We start from the raw sequence: 9589 nt of genomic DNA on the forward strand, positions 1-9589 counted from the left end.
TTTACGTTTCATATTTGAATTGCTTGAATTTATTTTTCTTTTCCAAAATGTTTCAGTCAAAACTTTCTATTAATGTTTGCTTGATAAGTTTGAATTTCTTATTTTTCTTGCACACATATAGCCCAATTAGATGATACTCCCATTTTGTTATATTCAATTTCCCCTCTTGTCCCCATTACAGGATCACATATACTGCTTCTTTTTCCTCTTAATGAGTTTCATATTCTTTATTTTTGGTTACTAATTAACTAAACTTTTCTGCTATCTATTTCGTATGAGTTCCTCAAATTCCAGAATTTGAAAATACTAAAAAATTGTTGGTTTAGCTGACTCTGATTTGAATCCATGCGACCAACAAAGAAGTAGAGCAGTTGAAACTTGGAGAAACCCACATCAGCCCCCACCAAAAATAAAAAAATGGGAAAATTAAGGAGGAAAAAAAACAGAGAAGGCTATGCAAATAATTTTATTGAATGCACTATAAAACCTTTTGAAAAAAAGTGATAACAATATAGAAGCACATTAATTTTTATTTGCTTACAACAACAAGAAAAAATATATATATATATATATATATAGAATCACACATGAAGAAATCTTACACAACTACAACTGTTAAGATGAAAATGTTAATCCAACTAAAAACCATCTTCAATCTCGTCCACAAAAGTCCTAAGATTCTTGTAAGACGATCCACCTTCCTTCACAGCTTCCTTCGCCAAATACTTCCATTTTTTAGCATTCTCCTTTATTTCTTCCCCAATCTCTCCATCTCCCATAACCAATTCAATGCACCTCTTGATCTCATCACCTTCAACTATTCCTTCATCATTCTTTGTTGCCCTTACCCCAGTCTTGAATTCGTCTTCTAAAAGCTTCGCATTTGTTGGTTGGTCTGTAAATTGCGGTAAACACACAACCGGAATGCCCAAAACCAAACTCTCCAATGTAGAATTCCACCCACAATGAGTCACGAAACATCCCACGGAAGGGTGTGAAAGAACCTCCACTTGGGAACACCATGACACTATCAAACCTTGTTTTTCCAATTTTTCCTTGCAACTTAGTTTGTCTTCTTGTTTCTCACCATCTGCCAAAACTCTTAACACCCACAAGAATGGCCGATTGCTTTCCAGCAACCCACGTGCAATCTCTTCCATTTCTTGCAATTGCAAATTAAAGAAGCTTCCAAACGATACGTACACGACTGATGATTGGGGCTTCGAATCCAACCACTCGACATAATCTCTTGATTTTTGTAATAGATCGCCCCCAAAAGCATTATTAGATGGATCTTTTCCATCTAGAAATGCTGATGGGACTAGCGGACCTATTGCAATCAAGTACTGCTTCCCAATAGCTCTTAATGCCTTGGATTCCAATGCATCAAATGTGTTTACTAGTATTTTCGGGTTAACTTCTGCATTGAGTGCATTTAGCTGCTCTTTAAATCCCTGTAACCCAACACTAAATAAATTAGAAGGAAGCATGCAAGTGGGAAGATCGTGACTAGTGATCTTTCCCAACCCAGGTAATTCAATAGCACACGAAGGATCATCGCAAATTTTCTTAATCAAATCACCAAAGCCATTAAAATAATGGAAATACAGAGTGAAAATAGTGGCAGTTTGAATCCAAAGAGGCGCGGAGGGAAGCTTGAATTCACGAGCCACTTCGGCAACCCATGGAAGGAGCATTGCATAGACCACACCTGTCACAGGGCAACCTTCCTCAGAGCTGGCCTTTATGAGTTCTGAGAGGGCTTTGGAGCCACGACGCTTGTTCTCGGACCTGAAATGTTCAAGATTATCACTCAGTTCGAGTCCATCGTCGTAGCCATCGGAGAAGGAAACGAAGGTTAGGCCATCTGGGGTTGAAGAAGAGGCTTTTGCCATGCGATTTTGGGCAGAGACACTTGAGAGTATGGTGACCTTGACACCCATTCTTTTGAGGTTCTTGGCGAATTGGATTACTGAATTTATGACTCCTTGAAATGGAGCAGAAATGAGGACTATGTGAGTATGCACCATGTTGGGTAATCACTGGAATGAGAAAATGAGTGTTTGTTTTGATTGATGAAACTTGGTGTGTATTGAGTTCTGTTGAGTGAAGTAAACCATATATATGAATTAGATTGAGACTGTGTATGACGTTTGGGATGACGTTTGTTAAGTTTTTTTTTTTTTTAATTGTTTTAGAAAATTCAGAGTGCAATTTGGTAGAGTTGGATATATGTTGATATTGCTCTGAGTCTTTGGATGAATGAACACATTCTGCTATTAAACGAAGTTGCCTATGCTAAAAAACAGAGGCGACTCCACGTTGTTTGTGTTGGGTTGGGTTTCCCTCCTATGCGGAGGATGGCCCAAAATATTTAGTAAAACCCATGTGAGTTTTAAAGCCCACATGGAGAGGTTGTGTTTTTTGAAATGTTTTGGCCCATATGTTCTGGCCCATGAGTAGTTTTACAAACCCTGTAACTTAAAGAATGAGACGCAGCAGCCACCAAAATACAGAGGAGAGGAGAGGCCAAGTGTTTTGGAGAAATTCTGTCCAGCAGTGATCAAGCTATCCGATCAATAAGCATCTGTGGTCCGATTGAGCTGAAATTTGGTAGGTGAGTTCACAACTCAAGACTCTAAATTCTGGACGGTGGAGATCCGATTTGGAGTATTCTAATACTGGTTTTTGGCCCGTGAACAGTACCCATTTTGGTGAGATCTTTCCTAAACTTTGTATTTTGATCTTTGGTTACCAAGAAAGCTTATTTGTAAGTTGTACTTTATTGTTTGCCTCTAGTTCTATCAAGAGAGAACTCTTGTATACCCATTATTTGTTAATAGTGGAGATATTTGGTGGACTACGGTCCCGTGGTTTTTCCTTTCCACATCGGGAAGGTTTTCCACGTTAAAAAATTGTTGTCGCCTTGTTGTGTGATTGTTGGATCATCATTTTCAGATTATTTTCAAAATATATTGTGCTCTATTAAATTGTTTCCTAATAGGTTCACACAAAGAGGGAGAATAAAGTACTTCCGCTATTTTTGTGCCAGATTCAGATATTTCGAATTGGCCCTTTGTTTGTTTTCTCCCAACATAGTGATATCAGAGCTTGGTTCATATTGCTGTGTATCTTGTGTTGAATAATGGAAGCAAATTTAAGTAGAATGGTTACTTTGAATGGTTCTAATTATCACACATGGAAAGGAAAAATTGAAGACCTCCTTTTTGTGAAGCAATTTCATATACCGGTATTTGCTACTGAAAGACCAGAAAATAAATCTGATGAAGAATGGACATTACTACATCGACAAGTGTGTGGGTACATTAGGCAATGGGTGGATGATAATGTTTTGAATCATATTAGTAGAGAGACACATGCACGTACACTCTGGAACAAACTTGAACAATTGTATGCTCGGAAGATTGGAAACAATAAAATGTTTCTAATAAAACAATTGATGAATTTGAGATACCAAGACAGAACCCCATTGACAGATTACTTGAACACTTTTCATGGAGTAATTAATCAGTTGGTTAGAATGGGTATCAAGCTCTAACTCGGTCCCAGATGGTGTAATCACTATGGATCTGTCTAAGAGTAGTATTTTAAATGAAGAGATAAGGATGAAATCACAAGGATCCTCTTCACAGTCAGAGGTTTTGGTTACAGAAAGGAAGGGGAGAAGCAAGAGCAAAGGTCCGAAGAACAGAGATAGAGGTAGAAGCAAGTCCAACAAGTTTGCTAATGCTGAGTGTTATCATTATGGCATGAAAGGGCACATCAAGAAATAGTACAGAAAATTAAAGAGAGAGAACAAGGAGAAAGGGATTGAGCATGATGGAAAGAATAATGATCGAGTTGCCACCGCTACTTCCGAAGACTTACTCATTGTTTATGATGAAGATGTTATTAACATAGCATGCCATGAGACCAACTGGGTGATTGATAGTGGTGCCTCTATTCATGCTACATCTCGAAAAGATTTCTTCACATCCTACATACCTGGCGACTTTGGTTCGATAAAGATGGGCAATGATGGCTTGGTCAAAATGATTGGCGTTAGAGACATGCACTTGGAGATGAATAATGGCACGAGATTGGTTCTTAGAGATGTAAAGCGTATTCCTCATATCCATATGAATTTGATTTCTGCAGGTAAACTTGATGATGAGGTGTATTGCAACACCTGCAGTAATGGTCAGTGAAAGCTCACTAGAGGTGCTATGGTTGTGGCTCGAGGCAAGAAGTATTGTAATACAGGTAAGGTGTAGACACCCCATTTTTGACCGACCTTAAGACTCAGACGTCATCGATTGAGCGCTTGGTGATGGTGCATGTTGTGCTCGTTTCGAGTCTCCGGAGTTTTAGCTGAGAGCCTTGCCTCCGGGCCTCTAAACTCTTTTGTGCTTCGGCTCGGTTTGTGGACCGAATCTTGTTTTCTCTTCCCGGAGGGAGGGAGAGGTCTTGTACACCATCTCTTTGTGGTCGTAGACCACTTTTTGTGGTCGTAGGCCACTTTTCCCGTTTGGAGACTAGTTTTCAGTTTTTTGAGCCTTTGGCCGTGCGCTCCTTGTCTCGGGACCGCTTAACGTTCTCTGTTTGGCGTGGTTTTTGAACCACACCTTGTTGCCTTTTCCTAGAGGAACACTGTGGTCCGGGAGACCACTTTTGTGGTTGCATACCACTTTTGGTGCTCGTCAGCTAGTTTTCAGGGCTTTCGGCTGCGTGCTTTGCCTCCCGATCTCGCGTCTTGCATCCGTTTTGGTTTATTTTTGGTACAAACCTTGTTTTCCTTATTTGGAAGGTGGTACAAGGCTGGGAGACCACTTTTTCTCCTTGGAGACCACTTTTCCTTCTGCCAGCCAGTTTTCTGGTTGGATAGCTGGCTTGCTTGGTCCTTGGGCCACATTTTCTAGTCGGCCACCACACCACTAGTCTTCTTTCATGCCCTGGACTTTCTCCCACCATGGCCGACTAGTTGTTGCTCTGGAAGAACACATGAAGTGGTCGACCGACCACTTTAAGTAACAGGCCGATCACTTCAAGTGGTCAGCTTCTTTTTGGCACCTTTTTGGAGATATTTTCCTCCAGCTAGCATAGTTGGAGGGCTTTAGAGCTATCCTCCATACACGTGTATGGAGGGATTTGTTTGAAGCTTAGTTTCTCCAAGAAGATTTGCCTTTTAGTTTCTATAAGAGAGAGGCTCCCCCTCTCTCCTCTAGGTTTAGAAAAACTTCCTTGAGCGATACAAATAATCTATATCTATACATCTTCATTTTTCTCTTGTTTTGTGCCTTAAAGTGTAGATTTGTCTCACTTTTGTACACAAACACACACTCAAACACCTTGCTTGTGTTGCTGAGGCTTCTTGAAGTTGTTTTTGGTGTTCTTGGGTTGGTTTGAGCTTGAAAAACGTGCTGGAGTTGCAATTATAAAGGAGGTCTTCAAGGGTGAGTCTTTAGCCTTTAAATCCCCCATTCTTGCTTAAGCTTTTAGCCCTTCTTGCATATGTTTTTAAGCTTAACTCTTAACTAGAAAAATTTCTATTTTTGCATGCTTAAAATAGTTGTTTAAGGCCTCTTTTTCGTTTGGGGTGATTTACCCCCTCTTAGGCCTTGTTAGGCCTTATTTTGAGCCATCCCTTTAGGCTCTTGTTGAAGCCTTTGCATGACCTTTCTACCACTGAAATCTAGAGGATTTTCAGTGGTGAAAATTTGGTTTTGGTGTCTTAAATGGGAGAGGGCCATCCCCTCTCCTTGTATTTTGTTTACTTGCTTCATATGCCTCATATTTGAGCACTTTTGTTAAGCTTGTGTTGGCTTGTTCTTAGCATTTATTTGTGGTTATTTTGCTGAGGCATACCACTGTTTTTGCTCGGTTTGATCACTTCATGCATGGTTAATACACTTGTAGTGTAAATCATACAAACTAGCTTTGTATGCTTCATGAAGTAGTATGTCATTCTAGCTTGTTTTCTTTCCATTTCAGCATGTTTTTGGTGATGTTTTGCCATGTCATGACTCTATTTTGGTTTGGTTTGGTTGGCCTTTGCATACTTCATGCACTTGTAATGCAGTTCCATGAAATAGCCTAACATGCATCATGTTTTGACATGTCTTTTTAGCATGCTTTTAGCTTAACTTAAAGAAGATTTTGTTCATGTTTTACCATGTTTAAGGTCTGATTTTAGTTGTTTTGGCCATGCACGACTTGTTTTGTATAGCCTTGGTTCAATCTAGCTTGTTAGCTTTGTGTATTGAATCCTCTAGCATGCATTACTTGGACTATTTGAATGATTTGGCATCACTTAACATGACATTTCAGAGCATTTAGCATTGCCATGTTCCTACCTCAATCATGCTTTAAGTGCTTTTGAGTGTTATGCATTGTTGCCTAGTTTATGCCTTAGCTTGTATGCTTGCATGCCTAGGCCTTTGAGCCCTCGTCTCAACATGTTTAGGTCCTTATTTTGACCTACTTGAGCTCTGTCCATGCTTAGTTCATGCATTTGTGCCATGTATTGCATACCTCCTTTGTAGTCCTCTTTACTACCTTCATGCTTTAAGGACCCTAGCATGCCATACTTGTGTTGTTTGAATGATTTGGCATCATTTCTTACCTCATTTCAGTGCACTTAGTGTTGCTACACTTCCATGCTTTTCACTCTTTAAGTGTTCTTGGGAGTTGCAACTTAGTGCCTTAATTGGTGAGCCAATTGGCATGCATGCTTGTATGTGTTTTCGGTGCCTTCATTTTAACATTATGGCCTCTGTTTTGGCATGGCTGAGGTCTACCCACATTCGGTTTAAGCCCGTTGAGCATTGTGTATACCATGTCACATCACATCGTGCATGTTATGTTGTTGTTTGCATTGCGTATGCCATGCTCTTGATTCGCATTGTGTATGCCATGGTCATATTGTATTGAGTATGCCATGTTAGTCATTGCATTGTGTATGCTAGTTACCGTTTGCATTGTGTATGCTAGTTGCCATGAGCATTGTGTATGTCATATAGTTCATTCGCATTGTATATGCTAGTATGATTAATTGCATGTTTGCATGCTTGTCCCTCTCATATTTGTATGCTTGAGTTGTATTGTGTATGCCGTGTTATGTGTTGCATTGTTGTTTGGAATAGGTGTTAGTCCAAACACGAGGAACGAGGGACGTTTCATACTTCAAGTGATGAAACGTGCCTCGATTCTCGGTCGCCGACGCTCTTGATCATACATGATAGAGTTCTAGGCTTTACGTGTTTACTTGTGCATTCATTTTACATTGAATTGTGCAACTTCGCCTCTCGGCCATTATGCATTGAAATGCGCAATTGGTGGCCTGAGGGTCGAGAACCACACCCCCTTGAGTTCATCACATGATAGGGAGGGTGGTTGTGCACACATATCTTGCAAATACATTGCTATGCCCTTTCTTGCTCTCTGTTGCAGCAAACTGGAATTCAGCAGCAACAACTGGCTGGCTAGCTAGAAAAACTAGCTGGCTAGCCAGAAAAACTAGTTGGCCGACCACTTTTCTGGTTTTTCAACAACAAAAAGTGGTCGGCAGGTGTCTAGAGAAACCAAAAGTGGTCGGCCACCCTCCCACAGGACTCCCAAGGTGAAGTTTCAGCTTTCTGAAGCTTGGTGCAAGTTTCTGAGGACAGATGAAAACAGAGGCAAATCGGGGCATTGCATTGGATTTTTGAACGAGGCGACCGGGCTTGCATGCATTCCTCTCCCTCTGAGACTCTTGATTTACTGCTTTCCTTAGCTGCCATGCTTAGATAGCTTGCTTTTGCTTTGGTTTGTACTTTAATTAGTTAATACGTTAGCTATTCAATTCATTTTGTAATAATTAGTTAACTAGGATTAGTTAATTAATTTGTTGTGTAATAATTAGTTTAATTAGCTTAGGTTAGCTAGTTAGCTTCTTATTTGGTCCCTCCCTCGAGAGGACGCATTATTGTAATAAGCGTGTGTGTGTGTGTGATGCATGTCTTCCAACCCCCATTTCTTTCTCTATTTTACTTAACCGCTTACGATGGTTAGTTTTAGGGCATATTTCATTTAGCATACCTTATGCTATGCATGCGTGCATCATTCATCTGTCTTGCATGCACTGGGCTCGGCGCATCATACTAACTGCATTGTATTTCAATACCTATTTGAATACATTTATCAAGTTGCATTTCACATGACATGATTACAATAGCCGAGCCTATTTTAGTTGCATTTTCTCATGTATTGCATTAGTCATCTTAACATGAACTAGGATTATGCATGATTTCTAACTAATTCTTTGTTTTGGCTCGAAGTACACTGTGAGTGTTTACGCTTTAGCATACTGCACGTGTGTTAATGTTGCCATGTTAGCATGCTTGCCATGAGGCTAACTGCTTATGTGATTAACTGCCTGAATGCCTGTGGGTGAAGGTTGGATTACTTGAATTGGAACAATTCATTGAATCCTGAATTTAGCCTACTTACAAGTAGCAAACTCCAAACTGTTTTCAAACGAACATGCAATGTTTTGTTCCAAATTAAGCGATCTAATCTATACTTGTTTGCTATGCGCATCACATAGTAAGATTAGCTAATTAATCGGAATAAGAACACATGTGTTTTCAAAAATAAGATATCATGCTTAGTACAGGCCAATCTTTGATCGGGCGAACAGGGGTGCTTATTACATGACCTTCCCTAATCGTACCCAAGTTCTCAGGCCGAGGCAACTTTGGTGATGAAGGACACGTGGCCTTAGGCACCAGTTAGGGTTTCCTAAATTCCTCCAAAATAAAATATTTAGGTGGCGACTCTGTATCTGGCAAAACAGTCCATGTTTGGCATTTCTTTATAAAAATCAGTTTTCCAAAATGATTTGCCGGATTTGGACTCTTTGGTGATTTATCGGTCTCACATCGCACATTGTGAGATTAGATTCAAAACCGTGACATTTGAGTCCGAACTGTAGTAAGCCTAACGGACAAAACGAAATCCCGCGCCATTTTCGCACGCGGAGCTCGGGACGTTCGGGGCGCGTCTACATAAGGCTCCCCAAAGAAGTTATTAATGCAGTGGATGATGAGTCTACAGTGGAATTATGGCATAAAAGGTTTGCCAACATGAGTGAGAAAGGCCTGGCAACATTGGCTAAAAAGAATCTTCTGTCTGAAATAAAGAATGCACTTTTGAAAAGGTGTACTCACTGTTTGGTAGGAAAGCAAAATAGAGTTTCCTTCAAGAGTTCCCCTCCTTCAAGAAAGCCAAATATACTTGATTTGGTATATTCAGATGTTTGTGGTCCTATGAAGACAAGAACACTTGGTAGGTTCCGTTACTTTGTGACCTTCATAAATGATCATTCAAGGAAGTTGTGGGTCTACACTTTAAAAAGCAAAGATCAAGTGTTGCAGACTTTTAAACAGTTCCAAGCCTTAGTTGAGAGACAGACTAAGAAGAAGCTCAAGTGCATCAGAACAGGTAATGGAGGAGAGTATTGCGGCCCTTTTGATGATTATTGCAGACAACGGGGTATTCGACATCAAAAGACACCCTCGAACACTCCTCAGTTGAATGGTTTAGCTGAGAG

The 9589-nt window shown here is 40.2% G+C and overlaps 1 pseudogene across 1 annotated transcript; it reads right to left on the bottom strand.

Annotated features, from left to right (window-relative positions):
* Positions 1–453: 453 nt before the first annotated feature.
* LOC145792980 (crocetin glucosyltransferase, chloroplastic pseudogene) lies at positions 454–2092 on the bottom strand (annotated as a pseudogene). The gene has a single exon (XR_014333365.1). The product of XR_014333365.1 is annotated as a crocetin glucosyltransferase, chloroplastic pseudogene (transcript).
* Between the last annotated feature and the right edge of the window lie 7497 nt (positions 2093–9589).

This window comes from Camellia sinensis, chromosome 6 (assembly GCF_055761805.1).
Source record: "Camellia sinensis isolate YWXY chromosome 6, ASM5576180v1, whole genome shotgun sequence".
In the NCBI taxonomy this organism is placed as follows: domain Eukaryota; kingdom Viridiplantae; phylum Streptophyta; class Magnoliopsida; order Ericales; family Theaceae; genus Camellia; species Camellia sinensis.